At 43.4% G+C, this 19,405-nt stretch overlaps 1 protein-coding gene across 1 annotated transcript in view; it reads left to right on the forward strand.

Annotated features, from left to right (window-relative positions):
- Nucleotides 1–16,592: 16,592 nt before the first annotated feature.
- The window catches only part of LOC311234564 (sodium/calcium exchanger 1-like), a gene marked incomplete at its 3' end in the record, with an annotated part of 397,303 nt that continues 394,490 nt past the window's right edge, over nt 16,593–19,405 (forward strand). Inside the window, exon 1 of the mRNA XM_084321813.1 lies at nt 16,593–16,917. The remainder of the gene's footprint in view (nt 16,918–19,405) is intronic.

A 19,405-nucleotide genomic window follows, 5' to 3' on the forward strand; every position in this document is an offset into this window, starting at 1 on the left:
AGTTTGCGGACGACACAGTGGTGGTGGGGCTGATCTCGGACAACGACGAGAAGGCCTACCGGGAGGAGGTTGAGGTACTGGAACGCTGGTGCCAGGACAACAGCCTGCTCCTGAACATTGGTAAAACCAAGGAGCTGATCGTGGAGACAGCAGGAGACACACACCACTGAGGATAAACGTGGCTACCGTGGACAGGGTGAGCAGCTTCAAGTACCTGGGGGTCCACATCTCAGAGGACCTGACATGGACAACACACATAGACTCAGTCGTAAAAAAGGCGAAGCAGCGCCTCTACCACCTGAGACAGTTAAGGAAGTTCAGAGTATCTGGGAAGATACTCCAGTCCTTCTACTCCGGAGCTGTAGAGAGCATCTTGACTGGAAACATCACAGCCTGGTATGGCAACAGCACGGCACAGGACAAGAAGGCCCTACAGAGAGTGGTGCGCTCAGCTGAGCGTACTACGGGTATTGCACTACCAACCCTGCAGGTCCTATACAACAAGAGGTGCAAATCCAGAGCCTGCAGGATAATGAAAGACCCTCACCACCCCAACAACAGCCTGTTCATGCTGCTGCGGTCAGGCAAACGCCTGCGAACACCAGTAACGAGGACAGATAGACTTCGGCTCAGCTTCTTCCCCCAGGCCACCAGAGCCTTGAACACTGAACTCTCCACACACAAGCACACATGAGCACACACACAACACACACACTGTACACGCTCACACACTAGCAGCCACTTTAACATGAGCACACACACACACTCGTGCTGCACACGCTCACACTTATGGACACTTTACAGAAGGAAAGGTCACTTTAAGAATAGTATAGTAGAGCTTGAGATTGTATAATATAGCATTGTATAGCAGTGTACATAAAGACCCAGTGCCTCATCCGTAGCTAACAGTGTACTTACTGCACTACCACAGGACCTAGCATGTCGTACCATGCTCTGTAAATAACTCATGTACAAATACCGATATGCCCTACTTTGTTTACTTGTTTATTGCACAATGTCGCTTTATTGGTTGGATTCTTATTATATATTATTACTATTGTATTATGAACATCGTTGCGGGCAAGACCCCCCGCATTTCACTGTATACCTGTATGCCGTGACAAATAAAACTCTTGTATCTTGTATCTTGTACTGTTGTGAGTCCACAGCAAATTATGGCATTCAGTTTAAAATAGGGATGTCCGATATTATCGGCCTACCGATATTATCCCTATTAAAATGTGATATCGGAAAATATCGGTATCGGTTTACATTTACATCGGTTTACATTTCTATAACCTTTATTTACCCAGGCAAGCAAGTAAGAACAAATTCTGATTTTATTTATTGTCAAAAGTATGCATAATGTTATGTTAATTCCACAACAAGACATATGTAATGTTAATTTCCTGAAATTATTACGTTTTTTTGGGGGGGAGGGGGGGGGGGGGGGGGGGGGGGGCCCTGCATATATCGGTATCGGTTGATATCGGTTGATATCGGTATCGGAAATTAAGCGTTGGACAATATCGGTATATCAGTATCGGTAAAAAAGCCAATATCGAGCATCCATAGTTTAAAACAGTAGATAAGTACTGTACAGAGATTGTCACTTACAAATAGATGGAATTATAAATAGATAGATAGATAGATAGATAGACACATAAGTGTTGATTGCAATATTATAATACAGAAGAGATATAAAACAATCACACAAGTGGCGACTGAGTGAGAGAGTAACTAATTTACATATATTGAAAATAACTACTCCTACGAGAGTTGTGAACACTTAATTATGCGACTACAGGCATGACAGAAGATAGGAGAAATTACTTTAAGGAAAACTATATGTCAGATGAAATGTTTTATGGTGTGTTCAATAATACTGTGCTAAATATATGCTTGTGACTGTACTAATCAATTATATTGTGCTGATTATGTATTTTAGTAAAGTAGATGTGTTTGGTTTACACTGCATTTCAATGAAAATAATATGCTCAAATTCAGATTTCTGTGCTCATCAGAAATATAATTCATTTAGTAAAAGATTGTTTTGCATATAGTAAATAATAGTTTAGATCAGTATAATGTTTTCACAGTAGGAACTTGTTGCAGGATTGACCATACAAACTATCTATGTGTAATTTTATAGTTAAATAACTGCTATGCATTAATTTGGTGACATTGTATACCTTAAGTGTATTATTTTAGATTATTGGAAGTGTTTATTTCACATTATAACAGAAGAAATTCTGGCTTTCTTTTAAGTAATATAATACTGTATAGTCATATTTTAAGTCTGGCAAAAGCAGTGTATACATGACATGATTTGTGGGAAGGGTTATTGGAGTTTAAAATGTTTTTATGTATGTTGTATGATTGTTTATCCCACTGTGCTAATTAAGCTGGTTCTTGATTTGTTTAGTGGATTATAATATTCAACAACAAATGGGGTTAATGGTCCTGTGGGGTGACTGTTCTTGTTCTGTATTATGATAATATTATGAGAATATTATGATCAATGCTATGTTTCCAGGTACATTTTTCAGGTGTTGGGTTGATAAGTTGATAAGTGGTTCTGACATCAACTTGAAGTCAACCAGGTGTAGACCCTGACACATTTTAAAATATAGATAATTATGTAAAGTAGCAGCCCGTTGTGCAAAACTACCAATCATGGATTTCCCTTTATGCTACAGTGTTTTTGATCAACTCTTACTGTGGCGGTAAGGAAAGAGAAGAGAGGATGGTGGATAATGTTGAGGTCTCCCACCTGTACAGCCTGGCCAAGCTGCACAGATGGGAGAGGACAATTGTCATAGCAATGGCTTTTGTGGTCATGTGGACTCTGAACTAGACAGAGTCAAAGAGAGGATATATAGATAAAAATGGATGGTTGATTAATCCGGATGCTTACAACCTGTCAAAATTATGACAAAAAATAGACACAGAAGAAATGCAGCAGTAGTCCAAATATTTTATGCTAAATCATTCTAACCTTGAAGAAGCCAGTAAATGGGTTCTGAAACAGGGGAAGGAGAGCCAAAGTTACGGCAACAATGCAGAATTGCACACAAAATTGCATGACAAAAAGGGGCAGAAACATTATAGTAGGCAAATTCAAACAACTATATGAAATGAATGTTATGAATAACCAAATCATTTGACTAATTTGTTCTTTTTCTGAGAAAATACAGGTGGAAGTGGCCAGTGGGCTAGAAGCATAGATTAGTTTAGAAAATAGCTAACAAAATCCAGATACAGAACGGACCAGTATGCTGTATGAACGAGGAGACAAACAACGAAAACAAAACAGTATCTTTATATTTCTATCACAAATTCTCTCAATCAAATTAATGTTAAAAGAACAACAATTATGCTAAATTTAGATGAAATTGTATCTGAAATTACAGTTTTATATATAGTAAAACATGTCTCTTTTTGCCTTGTTCTGCTTCACAGCGTCTCGCCAGGAGAACGGAGTCTGTGACAACATCCATCAAGAAAATAAGGTAAAAATATAACGGATCAAGACAGGGAGTACAGGCAACAACAAAGACACCTAACAAAGACACTTGTGTAAAAGAAACAAGCAATATAAAACACACCTACACATACAGAAATTAGGAGTTCACTTTTTCCTTCTGCCGATTACAAATGAGGTCTCTATAAAAAAAATAAAAAAATTAAAAATACAAAAAAACAATCTGAACAATAATATGAAAAGAAAACAAAAGAAGCCTACTTATCGACAACATCACACTTCTGGAACAAAGGGAAAATGTTGATAAATCTCAACTCAGACAATGACAAAACAGACCATTAACTCAGCAATGGCAACGCGCAAATAGGCCTCCCCTCAACAGCGACGCCGTCCCAATGGATATGCTTAAAACATGATAATGAATCAATTCATTATAGCCGACGACGGGTAAGATCTCACTGGGAAAAAAACGCGATGACAACCTAACAGGCAACATTCATGAATACAAGAGCCGTAAAAGTCACAATGAGCAAAGACTCACTGAAAGAATTACCACAGAGAAGGGGAGGTGAAGAGAGCGAAATACAGAAATTGCAATGGGCGTTGAGGACATGATCAACACCGAATAATGACATCTCCAGACTCATAGCTCTGGACTAATAATGCACCAGACAAACGTGAATAAAAATTCAAAGATCTTGTGGTATGAAAAATGCAAAAAGCCGTCCTGCAATTAGGTTAACCCAAACTGGCTAACTAGAATCATATTGACTGAAAATGTTTAATGGCAGGAGAGAAAAAGAAATACACAACAGAGAGTAAGGCCACTTGAGATTTGACACACAAGTGAAGAAACATGACACAGTGACAATTTAATGGAATAAAACAAATCAAGGATATTTGTCACGGACCCCGTTTGTCTGGCGGGAGCTGATTGTAAAGGTACACAGGATTAAAAGAGAGGTAAGTACAACAATGTTTAAATAATAGAAAATTAAGACAAGGTAAAGAAAATTAGGAAATATAAACTAACCTAAATAAAAAGCACAATAGACATAGTATACAATTCAAAATAACATATAGAATTAGTAATAGGCCAGGTCTGTGCAACTGAGCTGAGGTAATTAAAGAGACACTAGAATACACTAATCAGAACAAAATAACACTACAGTGGGAGTCAGCGTCCAGGATGGGTGTGTTAATAGATGGACCATGTATTGTTGAAGACGTGTACAATTAATTTTAGAAACAATAAGTAGGAAATAAGAACGTTGAATCAGAAACTATTCTATAAGCAAATGGACAACATGAAAGTAATTTTAAGTGTATGGAGAAATAACTAAAAATATAGATTAATTAGCAAAAGAAATAGTTAAACATGGCCGAATTCTCAGACCGTATGTTGTTGGATAAGAGAAACAATCTGGAATAAAAAGTGAAATTATAAAACTGAATATTTAAGAAAGGAAAAACAAATTAAGGAAAAGCACAGACAAGGTTGAATCAGAATATGAAATTCTCTGTACTATAGTTAGTTAAGTATTGTTTTTTATGAAGAGGAAGTGAGAGTAGATAGATAGAGTAGGGAACAACTAACGGCCAAGAAGTCTCTACAAGTTGTGGGTCCACAAGGAAACTACACAAAGCCGATCCGACCAAGGAGCCGACCATGCACAACGACCCAACACGCCAGCAGGGGACAACAAAAGTATGTCGAGAGAGGTGGAGCCAGTGTCGAGAGAGGTGGAGCTATATACCACATCGCATCAGAAACTCTGGGTGGCCGAGACAACACCAGGGGCCACAGGAGGTGATCCGGGAAACACTGGTACGAACATATAGGTGGAAAAATCACCCCTTGTGACTCCGAGTGGCACCACTGCAGGAGGGCGCCAGATGACGGATGACAGCGAAGAGGCTGTCATTGGGAGAAGCCCTCAGCCAGAAGGACCGTCAAAATAATAATTGTTATGAAATTTCATATTTCATATTTAAAAAAAAAAACTATTGTTATGAAATTTCATATTTCATATTTCAAAAAAAACTATTGTTATGAAATTTCATATTTCATATTTCAAAAAGAAATATATATATATGTATATATATTGAGGAAGCCCAGCTCTCACGGATTGATTGAGAGCTCCGGCCAACGCACTGACCAGGCGGAGGAATCAGGGGGAGGCATCACTGAGGCCTGCGGTCATCGAGTCAGGGTCCGCTCCTCCCAAAACAACAAGCTGCCATCCAACCGGGGTTCTGAGCCCTGCCCAAACATCAGGCTGGCATCAGACAGAGGCACCAAACCTCTCCCACCTGCCCCAAGAGAGGAAGAAGTTTGTGTGCCATGAGACGATGTTTGATTGCCTTGCATGATGAAAAACAATGTAAGAGAAAAACAATGCTATATTTCTCTTAAAGAGAGGAGATGGACAGATGGACTACAAACACTACAAAAATGAACGACAGATGACCAGCAGGACCAGATCGTGGAAGAAGACCAACGACCAATCGACCACAATTTATTTTTTATTTTTACAAATTCAATTTTATGACAAATGGACTATAATTAGTTTAATAATTTATTGGATTATTATTTCTTGTATTAATAATGTTAACATTCTTTCTTTATTTCTTTTCTTTATTATCTTTCCCGATATTATTCTTAGTATTATTAACTTGATCGGCAGTTCCTTTTTATTTTTTATTATTATTAGTTCTGTTATTATGAATTTTATAAATTACTCTCTTACTCTGATTAATATTAATTTTCATTAAAAAATATATATATATATGTCTAGGAAAACGGAGTATAAATGTTATCTTACTGTTGATAGGTTACATACATTGAAAGATATTAATGGTTTAATTTAGTTAAGCTAAATATAGGAATAACTTAAAAATAACGGTAACCAATATGGAAAAATACAAATTAGGATATGAGATTAAAACATAAGAAATTCTGTTTGTGTAAATCCCATTGAGGAATTTACAAGAGAGGAATGAAGTAACAATTTAATTCATATGGCCAATCAAGTTAAAACTAGCTAGATAAATAATATTGATTATGTGTGTTTGAGATATCTGAGGGGCTGAAGGCTAGGTTTGGTATAACCAGATTAACCTCACACACACACATACACCCACTGCCACACATATAGACACACTCACATATTCGCTCATGTGACACTCCCCCGCTAACTCACCCACCAGGACATTTTGAGACCACCAATTCATCTAAAACAGGACAAACTGGTTTCAGGATAATTTGATCAACGCACACACACACACACACACACACACACACACACACACACACACACTAGACGACCCTCTTTGCGCCACCCCTGTGCCTCAAATAGATTCGCTATCAGCTCTATCTTTAATCTTTCAAAATGTTCAGTTGCTATCGCTATCAGCTATTGCATGCACTCATCTGTGTTTCACTACACACTTGAGTGCATGCTCACCAACTGTTAGTAAGCATTATACAACGGCATGCAAATTTCTCAATTCTGATTGGCTGAAACATTCCATTTACATGTCTTTATTGGCAACAATCCACGGTCCTGGGCTCAGGACCCGCCCACAACCGAATCACATATCACTCCGCCGGCTCACTCCGGGAGAAAACAAGATCGCGGACAACAAATGGATATGTTGATAGCGCCATAACGACTAAATATGAAGCGATTCTGTCACTGCGAATGTGTTAGTCCTTTAAACAATGTTGGATGATGTAATTGATGGGTCTTGAGTCATTCTAGAACAAAAGAAAAATCGCGATTTGATTGATTGATTAATTTGCATTTTTTTTTTCAATTTCTTTTTCCTTCTCTCTGACTGTCAGCGCTAGCTCTAGTCTCCACCCACCGCCACCCCCCCCCCCCCCCCACACACACACACACACACACACACACACACACACACACACACACACACACACACACTCCTGTCTGCAACGCGGGTCAGACTGAGAGAGAGCAGGGTGCTGCGCTGTTCTAAGTGAGCATGGCCTATTGAGTTGATTTATTGATTGATTGCTAATTTTATTACTGTACGCTTGGTTTCCAACTGGTTAAGTTTAGGCCCTCTACAGTAGGTTTAAAAAAATAAATAAAAAAATAGGGCGAAGAAAACGTTTTTTTCCTATAGGGCAAAGAAAACGTTTTAATTTGTTTTACCTACTTTCTATAGAAGCATCTAAGAATGAAGTTCTATGGAAAGTAGGTCTGCATTCCCTTAACAATTGTGTGTATTGAGCCGTACTGTATTGTACCCATTCTGCATCTGGTAATAAAATGTTCAATCAATCATTCCAATAATACACAGTTGGATGTGTTAGTTGGTTGGATGCACTTCAAGCTGCTTCCACATGAGGCAACTTCTCTCAATCATTCCAATAATACACAGTTGGATGTGTTAGTTGGTTGGATGTACTTCCGATCTGCTTCCACATGGAGGCAAATTGTCTTTTTTGTAGTTGTGGGAACTACTTTTTCTGGCGGATGGTTTTTTCAATAAATCTTCGATTAATGTGTGTTTATTGTATAGAAATAAGGTAGGATGAATGTGGCAGTTGTATAAAAGCTTTACACCACTTGCAGTCGTGATTTGTGAACAATGAACAATAAACCATGCCTAGGGGGGTCTAACGACCACCCCTAGGCATGGTTTATTGTTCACAAACCACTCCTGCGCGTGATGTAATACTTAAACACTCACCGACATCTAAGAAGGGAGATCCCCCCTTGAATGGCCCTTCTAAGGTTTCTCTCCTCCACACTGCCTGTGGAGCATTTTTCCCTATTGTTAGGTTTTAGTGAGTTTTTCCTTACCTTCGCGTGGGGTATGTCTGGGAGTGCTTGCATTCTTTCATTTATTTGCATTTATTTAAAATTTGTTGGACCTTATGGTGTTCTTGTTCTGTTCTTGACTTATTGTTATGTTTCTTCTTGACTTGTTTAAAGAAGACGTGTACGGCCCATGGGGACATTAACGTGTGTTGTCGGGCCTTACAAATACATTTTATTTGATTTGATTTAGATTCTCACATACACACACACACACACACACTAGACTCTCATAGACACACACACTCCCACACAAACACATATAGACACACACATACACACACACACACTAGATTCTCACATACACACACACACACACACACACACTAGACTCTCATAGACACACACACTCCGACACAAACACATATAGACACACACACACACACACACACACACACACACACACACACACACTAGATCACATACACACACACACACACACACACACACACACACACACACACACACACACACACACACACACACACACACACACACACACACACTAGACCAGGGGTCTCAAACTCAATTTACCTGGGGGCCGCTGGAGGTAGAGTCTGGGTGAGGCTGGGCCGCATCAAATATTCCACACAAAAAGGGTTTCAAGTATTAAAAAAAAAGTACAACTGATCCAATCTTCTCAATCTTTAGCAATAACATTTCAGAACATGAACAGTTCTTCAGAACATGAACGGTTCTTCAGAACATAGGCTTCTCAGTGGTGTCAGTGGACTCATCCACAGCTATGGAAATGCACTGTGCATTTTTTTTTATTCTATCACAAAGCTGTTTAATCAAATCACCAGCCAGTATTTCAGTTATTCTGGTTGCTGTGCGATCTGAGGGGGATTTGCTTTTGTTTGCCTTCAAACATGGTCTCCATCACTTCAGTCATACATTATTTTCAAATAGCTACCGTTTCTTGGCATATAGTCACATAATTGGTTTGGTGCTGGGACTCAGGATGAACGCATATTTTTCAGTACATTAACCTTTGAATTGCAGTCGACTTTTCTTTTACTGACCATCTTTGAAAATGCCATATTTTTCTGCTGGCTGCCTGCTGGCGAAAATAGGCTAATAGCTACATTTATCTCACGGAGATAAAACTGGGAGCGAGTTTACTGTAGATGCACTGTCAACTCTGCTCCGACTTGAACTGAAAGAGAGAGACAACATGCAGTCCGTGAAGACCCGCCCTACTCCCCTACTTTGCCTCTGATTCGCAGACTGTGGGTGAGGGGGAAAAATGCTGACGGGACGCGTATGTGATTGGACCAGATCCGTACACACAGACAGACAGTGGCAGTGCAGCCGGACATGCAGAGCACTGCTCGCAGAGGAGAGAGATAGCGAGGATGCATTTGACTTCCACTTTACTTGATATCACTCCGGAATCACGTTTCAACCAAGTCACTAACATAACGTTGCTGTCATGAGTAGGGATGGGTACCTTTCACATTTGAACCGATACCGGTACCGGTACCTGTGAATCGATACCGGTACCCAACGGTACCTTTTTTCGGTACTTTAGTCTCAAGAAATTTAATTTACCTACCTCAGTCGTAAAAAAAATCCAAACTTCAAATAACTACAATTTCGACAGTTTTCGGCTTGTCATTGCTCCGACTGCTTTGTTGTTGAATCAAGTCAAATCCTAGGTAAGCATATATTGTGCGAGTGAACGTTGACATGAAAAGAAAAAAGTTAAATTTTTTCTTCTCTTTTTTTTCGGTTTCTCACTTGATTCGATACTCGGTAGTACCGACGTGTTTTGGTTCGGTGCCTCAAAAGTACCGAATTCGGTACCCATCCCTAGTCATGAGCCTGCGCTATGGTAGCCTACAAGTGATAAAATAAATAAAACGTCCAACTCTCGCGCAACGACTTGGCAAACAGTTGCGCGTGAGTCGCATTAACACTAAACTTTGATGTCCAGTAGGGGGCCGCAAAATATCATCCCGCAGGCCGCAATTGGCCCGCGGGCCGCGAGTTTGAGATCCCTGCACTAGACTCTCACACACACACACTTGACTCTTATAGACACACACACAGAGACACACACACTAGCTTCATGTGACAGACACTCTCACTCACCCACCCATCACCCCAGACTGATTTGATCACACACTACACACAGACATATCAGGTGACACCCACACAAACCACACACACCAAACCAGTTTACCAACTATTGGCAGGGGAGGACCAGACCAACTTGTGTATTGGAGATAGGATTTAAACAACTTGTTGAGAACAGAGGACTCAGTCTAGTCGAGGCTGGGTCAAGGATGGACGTTTTGTTGCTGTGCTGTGGAAACCTATGCTTGTAGGCTGAATAAATCACCTTTTCACCAACTGAGCCATTGCTTCTGAAAGCCATCTCCAGTCTGAATTCTTCTTGAAACCAGCGCTCACTCAAGGAATCTACTTCACTGTCACTCTGCCTGGGCTGCATTTATGTGCTAGAATGATGTTGGCAGCTGAGCAGGGCCCTATTCCCCGTACCTGGTTCAACTAAGTCGATCAAAAGTCCCATTATCCAGATTCAATTAACCCGATGTTTGAATCCGCGCTTTCCCTGTTCCTCGAACGCTGATTCAGTCTCGTTCATTCGAACCAGACTTGATACTCAGGATCATTGCGCGCGGCCGCCTCACCTGAAAAGACAGCAGGTGTCGATCGCAGAAATCCTAACGGCATTGATTGAGTGATTGATTTAAAACTTTATTAACAGATTGCAGAATGGGTACAATACAGTACGGCTCAATAGCCTCGCAGACAAGTTAAATGCATATCTATAGGCTAATGTTAAGTCCCTCATTACCCCAATCAATCAGATTATATTTCTTTAAATGTGCCTGCTGGCAGTAGGCTTAATGGAATGAATAATCGAATGAGATCTATTGCTAGCGAAAATAATTAGTTCAACTATTGCAGAATAATTAGATACAAACAAGCCCAAAGAGTATCTAATTGTTACGAATTAATAGATACTTATGAGGATATCTGTACAGTGTATGCGCTCAGCTTAGGTGTCATGTACTTTATATATAAATACATGGTTCCCAAAGTTTCAAGGCGCGACCCGAAATAACGTGTCAGAGAGGCTTGGAGGCTATACAGTTTCACTATTAATCAGGTTTTAATCTTCGGACATCATCCATACATGCATTGAATTGATTAACCTTTGGTTTATACCAGTGACACATGTTCATCATCAGATAACAGTGCTTGAACAGATAAATGCATTTTCTCAAATGCATTAATGTCAACGGCTCATTCAATTTCTCAAAACCGTCAAACAGCACATCTCATCAGACATTTTAATCCCAGTTACACTATCACAATAACATGTGAGTGACAGTGAAACAATTCAACAATCCACTGATTCAGATTCCTCGTAATTCATAATCCACAGTACACGCATACACTTCAATTTATGCTTGTGTTACACCCGCTAAGTTCCTAGCTTTAAGAAAGACACAAGAGTGTAGGTTAATTTAACCATAATATTTATTACATAAAAAGGGGTGGACAAAGTTACTATAAGCCCACTTCAACCTCATGCTCAGGAACCCCAATCAGTCTTGACCGGGCAGGGTTTTATTCACAGCAACCTGGTGATACTTCACACAATGAAGGAGAGTAATCTACCTCCCCTGCAGGCTCTATACAACAAGAGGTGCAAATCCAGAGCCTGCAGGATAATGAAAGACCCCCACCACCCCAATAACAGCCTGTTCCAGCTGCTGAGGTCAGGCAGACGCCTGCGAACCCCAGCTACTAGGACGGAGAGGCTTAGGCTAAGCTTCTTCCCCCAGGCCATCAGAGCCTTGAACAATGAACATTGAGAGACACAGAAACTGAACTATCCACACACAAGCACACACTAGCACATACACGACACGCACGCTGAGCACGCTCACACACTAGCAGCCACTTTAACACTCATGCCGCACACACGCACACTTATGGCCAGAGGAAAGGCCACTTAAATTAGTATAACATCAGGAACAGTGTATTGCACTACTAAAGCTACCTAGCATGTCCTATATGCTCTGTAAATACTATGTACAGATACCGAGATGGCACACCATGTACCTGTTTATTGCACTGTTGTTTTTTATTGGATTCTATTATATGTTGTACCACTGTATTTTTATTGGATTCTATTATATGTTGTACCACTGTATTGCACATCGTCGCGGGCAAGACCAGCCGCATTTCATTGTATACCTGTATGCCGTGACAATTAAAACTCTTGACTTGACTTGACTTGACTAATATCAATTGTCAATAAATAGCACTTCATACGATATCAATTGTCAATAAATAGCACTTCATACGATATCGATTGTCAATAAATAGCACTTCACACAATGAAGGAAACTTTATCACACATCAATAAATACCACGTCAAGAACTGTATAAAAAGGGATATCAAACTTCTCACAATGAAGTAAACAGATATCATACCACTCAGTGATTCAACTTGTGCAAACTGTGCATAACCACGGCATCCATATGATAATGGCACACTAAGCCTGCCCGTGTTCACGTCTGAGAGAGGTACCTTGTACATGGGTTGGTGTTATGGTGGGGGGGAAACGGACACACAAATAAACAAACAAACATACATAGGTAAAGAAAACTAATCCGGCCCAAGGGCAAGACCCAATTATTTTTGCCCGTCTACCGGCCCACTGGCCCGGGCGGATTAGACATATTTATATAACCAAACAATAACTAAAAGTGTTTCACGACAAGAGCAGCTGGACCACTGGTGCTCTGTTCCCGTCGGTGGTCCAATTATCCTACCGACTACTTTCAATCCCGCTGGGAACCAGGCAAATGATCTTAGCGTGTAATGCTTGTTCCTGCATTCCGGAGTGAGGTGTGCACCTACCTCACTGCACCGGCCGCAACAAACAATTCCAACTAACGTTCCTCCCGCAGGTATCCCCCTATAACGGAACCTGGCTCATTGAGGCCCCTCCTCCTTTCTCATTAATGCCACCCGTCACACTTGAATGAAACACAATCCGGGCGCTCCGTTAAGCAAATACATCCACAGCAGAGAATATGAAACTAATCAGAGCCAAATGCCCGATAGGTTTCATTCATTAAAAATATCCCTGCGGGATTCACATTTGCAATGCGCCGTTATTAAAAATAACTAGTCTTTGCTGTGCAGGGGTCCCCCAACCGACCTGTAGGAGTCGCTGTCCACAACGTCCAGATTACCACCCATCAATTTCCACCCGCTAACTCTGCCAATTGAGTTATATGACGGCCGGCCCAAGCCGGAGGCAACGCCGACAGCCGGATTCGAACCCGGTGTCTCTTGCGTTGGTGACAAGCACAATGTCCGCTGCGCCACCCAGCCGCCCATAAATATTAAAATGTATAATTGGCAGGTGTAAGGGAGGCTGCTGAATGGCGGCAGCCAGGGGAACAGCACCTTTGAATTATGAATGAATGGTCTGCTATTATTACCACCATGTGTCAAAGTGAAGTCTGAGAGAGAGAAGCACTGCGCTTCTTCTGAATACTCCTGTCTCCCTCTCTCGTCTCATCTCAGCCCGTCAGTCGCTGTGATGTCTGAGAGAGAGAAGCACTGCGCTTCTTCTGAATACTCCTGTCTCGCTCTCTCGTCTCATCTCAGCCCGTCAGTCGCTGTGATGTCTGAGAGAGAGAAGCACTGCGCTTCTTCTGAATACTCCTGTCTCGCTCTCTCGTCTCATCTCAGCCCGTCAGTCGCTGTGATGTCTGAGAGAGAAGCACTGCGCTTCTTCTGAATACTCCTGTCTCCCTCTCTCATCTCATCTCAGCCCGTCAGTCACTGTGAAGTCCAGTGTTGCGTTGCTGATTTCAAAGCTGATTGCACAGTGTTTTAATGGCGCAACGTGCACGGCCGTGCAAGCGCATAAATGTTCCCTCGCATCCGCACAGACTAAAGACGATGCCTAATTGCCTCTACAAATGGAATGTAACACATTTCATTCACAAGTTTTGTGTGAATGTATCTGAGAACCTATTTGAACACACCTGACGACCGGCCGTATTGTTATGCAAAGTAGTACTTAGCGAGTTGGCACATCAGTCGAGTGCAGCGCATTCCTGTGTGCACGCGCTTGCACATCCGTGCATGTGCGTGCGCGTCCTTCTGCTCACAGAGTCGGTTGCACGGCGGCGTGCAACCCCGTCCCATGAGCAACGCACCTCTGGAGAGAAGCAGTGCACGTGAAGCTCCTGTCTCCCTCTCTCGTCTCATCTCAGGCCGTCAGTCGCTGTGCAGTCTGAGAGAGAATGAATGAACGAATAATAATAATGACTTGGATTTATATAGCGCTCTTCATGACACCCAGAGCGCTTCACAGAGTCCATTATTCGTTCATACACCTGAGGCAGACTCACGGAAGCGTGGCGAATGAATGAATGAATGAAAACTTTATTTAACAGATTGCAGAATGGGTACAATACAGTACGGCTCAATACCAGTGTTGCGTTCGTCATATCAACACTGGTTGCACGCACGCTAACGACGCCACATGCACGCGCGCTCCAGGGCGCGTGCACGCGCTCCCGCACATGCGCATAAATGTTCCCTCGCTTAAGCAGACTAAAGACAGTGCCCAATTGCCTCTACGAATGGAATGTAACACATTTCATTCACAAGTTCTGTGTAAATGTTACTGAGAACGTATTTAACACACCTGACGACCGGCGCTATTGATATGCAAAGTAGCCCAGGTGGGTACTTATAGCGAGTTGGCGAGTGCAGCGCACTCCTGTGTGCACACGCGTGCCGTGCACATCCGTGCGTGTGCGTGCACGCGCTTCTGCTCACAAAACTTTGGCTGCACTGCGTGCAACCCCGTCCCAAGAAGAACGCATCACTGCTCAATACACACAATTGTTAAGGGGATGCAGCCCAGAGAAAGACGTTTGTCTTGTTTACATCAGGGTCCCACATTTTCAATTCATACTAGTGACATTTATGACATACACAACATACAGATGACATCATGACATTTATGGCATAGGGACATACAGGTATATAGTACTGTTACATTTCTGTGACATATACGATATGCAAATACAGTACTTCTGAATACTCCTGTCTCCCTCTCTCGTCTCGCCCTTCAGTCATGTTGCCAAACGCAGAGACCGAGCTGGTGGGGAGAATTAGTCTTAAAAGCGCAGCGGTTGTCACGTTGTGAGTCTGACGCTTGTCGGCACAAAGAAGGAGGCATTGCGGAAATCAAAACGCGCTCCTTCGAGGAAACATAAGTAGCATCGCCCTTATTAGGACGGGAGGGGACATCTGCCAAATAACCGAAATGGTGTTATTATTATAGGCACAATACAACAGATTTGGTTACGGTCAACCAAACACCGTTTGTGTGTGTGTGGGGGGGGGGGGGGGCATAACGTGATACTATGAATAATGCATGTCTTTTCATGTCTAGTTCCCCCCTTACCCGAGGGTCTGCTTATGCAACGGGAGGGTCGCTCTCTGTGAGGAGCAGGTTGTGTTGGAGGTGCGTCCCCGACCCGTTCTCTCCGCTCCTTGAGAAGAAGAAAGCCCGGTGCGGTCTCTCTCTCTGGCGCAGGGAGAACCGGGAGACACACGGGAGACCCAGCCCGGTCGGGACCTGACGGGACACCGATTTTCCTCCTTTTATTCCAATCCAAACGGGTCCACTTCCCCTGCTCTCTCCTTTCCTCATTCACGTCTTCTGTGTGGAACTCAGAGAGAGAGAGAGAGAGAGAGAGAGAGAGAGAGAGAGAGAGAGAGAGGGGGGGGAGAGGGAGAGCAGATATATAGGGAGAGAGCAGAGGGAGAGAGAGAGAGAGCAGAGAGAGGGAAAGAGAGAGAGAGGGAGAGAGCAGAGAGAGAGGGAGAAAGAGAGAGAGAGAGAGCAGAGAGAAAGAGAGAGCAGAGAGAGAGAGGGAGAGCCGAAAGGGGAGGAGGAGAGCAAGAGAGTGTCTGTGTGTGTGCGCTGCTAGTCCGCGGGTTGGTGTATGTGTGTGTGTGAGAAAGAGAGCGAGAGAGAGAGAGAGAGAGAGAGAGAGAGAAAGAGAGAGAGGAGAGAAAGGAAAGAATGAGGAAGGAGAACTCGTCGGGCGCGCACGGAACACACCTAACGTCCTGCGAAATGCAGAAGCAGATCCGCTGATAAAGCCGCTATACGCTGCTGAAGATCCGATCACACAGGTCCGCGGCGGTGGAAACAAAAACAACAGAAACTGCAAGTGCATGGGAATCTTTATACCTCTCCCCCCCTCCTCCTCCGTGGTGTGTCTCCCTCCTCAGTGGATACCCTCCGTATTATAAGAAGAAGACCGAATGCGAACCGTGATTCTTCTTCTATACAACAGGGGGAGAGAAAGGTCCCGTTGTCATCATCATCATCATCTGATTTTATTATAAAGGCTACTTTATTTATTTAAAAGGCTATACACTACTAACACTGGCTTTTTCTGATATATCACCGACTGACTGACCACCAGCCACTTCTTTTGGATAGTGGAGCTCGCCCGCAGAGAGAGAGAGAGAGGAAGAGAGACAACAAGGTAGGATTGTTGTGTGTCCAGATTTCGCTTTATTATAGGGTTGTTATTATAGGGATGGATGATTGTTTCATTGAGGCGCTGCTGTCTTGTTGTAAAACAAGTTTCTGTGCGGGGGGGGGGGGGTCCAGGACCATGGGGGGCGACTACTCTCTTTTCTTGGATCATATTATGCGTCTTATCTACTGAGCGATGCCCGGAGAGGATTTGGATCATACGAACGATGTGTGGGGGCCCCCGTATCATTATGATCGCACCGTTCTTAAAGAAAATTAGAGGAATGTTTTTTTTGTTTGATATAGAAATCAATCGATCTGATGGAAGTGGCACTCCCCCCCCCCCCCCTCCTCTTGATGAACGGAATACTCGTTTTAGACTTCGCTCCTCTTGGTTCCACGGGGGGCTCATGTTCTCTCTCTGAGCCGCCTGTCCAGCTCGCTTCTCCGGGAACACTTACTGATGCAGAGCACGTCCGCGCTTTACGCGCGGTGGTGGTGGTGGTGATGATAACCATGTTTTCACACAGAAAGAAAAAGCTATGTCAGGTATTCAGATTCAACTTGTGTGCGGGTGGGTGCAGGGGGGAGAAGAACCCCGACAGTCAGAATATACTGTATCGGTCAATCGGTCATAAAGGCTGAATGAGCTCTTGTTGTACCTGCTGCTGCTGCTGCGGCAGGGAGACGATTCATGAGCCGCACAATCGAACCGCATGGAAGAACCACATTTTGCGCAATTCTGCAGTTCATTGATTCATTGCGCCACCAGCCGCATCCATCCCGTCCATCCACAGACCAGGCCTTTTGGGCAGCTTCTTTTTTTCTTCTTTTCCTCTTCTTTAGAATAGGGCTTGTGGTGAAGGATGCTTGGCGGTTTCCCCCCAGATTTGGGGACATTTTGAGGGTACATTTAACCCCAGTTCATCTAAAAAAAAGAATACGATTATTTGAGCCTTATTCTACCTCTTGTCCTGCTCCGTGCTTTTATTTATTTATTATTTTTTTTAATAGCAAACGAAACAATGGCAGTCAATCACACCTCCTCCGTGCGGACCATGCACTCACACTCACAGCAGGCTAGTCAGATAGAACAGGCGGCGGGGAGAAGCTGGGATGTCCTCCACTGACGCTGTCCTCTCGGAAAAACGCAACGTCTCAATGCCAAGTGGCGACACACAAGGGAACAACACGTACAGTTAACCCTTTGTCGGTTGTGTGCTAGTAAAGGGTTAACCTTCTGTCGTGCGGCAGTGACAGGGTTAACCTGCTGTCGTGTGGCAGTGAAAGGGTTAACCGTTTGGTGGTGCGGCGGTGAAAGGGTTTTAAAGTGAGTCTCACCGGCCTGGTTAACAAACACCATGGTATAACCGCCAAACACACTGGGACTAATCAGAGCGGGTTGGTTTACCCGGCGTTTACCGGTCCGCTGCTCCCCGCGCCGCCCGCCCGCAGCAGGCCCGGAGAGAGGGGCGGTCGCCGGGCGGCTAGTGTGGTGTGGTTAGTGGAGGAGGCGGGTGTCCTGTAACCAGGAGGATGTCATCGAATAGTCAATAGTAATTAAGCTGATGATAGGTGGGTATACCGTGACCCTACCGCCCATGCGAAAGTCAATGCTAATTAGGCTGATGGGTGAGTATACTAATGACTGCACCAACCTTCCCGATATGGTAATGAGGCTGATTCATGGCTATCCGACCACTATGGCCATATTCCTGACTGTGTGTGTAGCCTCCTCGACCAGACCCCTGTAGCCTGCCTGGCTGCCGTCCCAGTCAATGGATATAGATGCATTCATAGAGACATCACACATGATGCACGCGTCCATCCCACCAACCCACCCACCGCCTCGGAATTGCAGGGCCGCTGATGAAATATGTATGAATTACAACAGGGCTATGGAAGGCCATGTCGTATGTAGTATCGCATGAGAGAGCGAGAGAGAGAGAGAGAGAGAGAGAGAGAGAGAGAGAGAGAGAGAGAGAGAGAGAGAGAGAGAGAGAGAGAGAGAGAGAGAGCGAGAGAGAGACAGGGAGACAAAGCAGAGGGATGGATGTGTTGGCCGTATAGATGATAGGATGCAGGCAGCCCACTAAAACCCCTTATGATCATTTACAGGGAGAGATATGGATGGATGTAGACAATGGGACACAGCCTCTTACAAGATCCCCATGGTCATTAGCAGGGAGGGACGGACAGATATGGATATATACTTTTATAATAAGCCTTGTGATCATTAGGAGCATATATAGCCGGTCTTCAGTTTAGGTATTTGTGCTCATGACGGCCAGACGGCTTGCCGCCGACATACTGTATACGCATCATCCCCCATCCTGCGCTTCACTCTTTAAGTGGAATATGACAGAGGAGCGGGGCTTCGGAGATCTCTCTCTCTCTCTCTCCACCGGGCAGATAAAGGCTAAACGAGCTGAGCCTCCTACTAATGACGGCAAACGCAGCCCATTAATCTTGAAATGTATGCGGGGCCAAGTGTG

This window comes from Notolepis coatsorum, assembly GCF_963971535.1.
Source record: "Notolepis coatsorum genome assembly, chromosome: 9".
Taxonomy (NCBI): Eukaryota; Metazoa; Chordata; class Actinopteri; order Aulopiformes; family Paralepididae; genus Notolepis; species Notolepis coatsorum.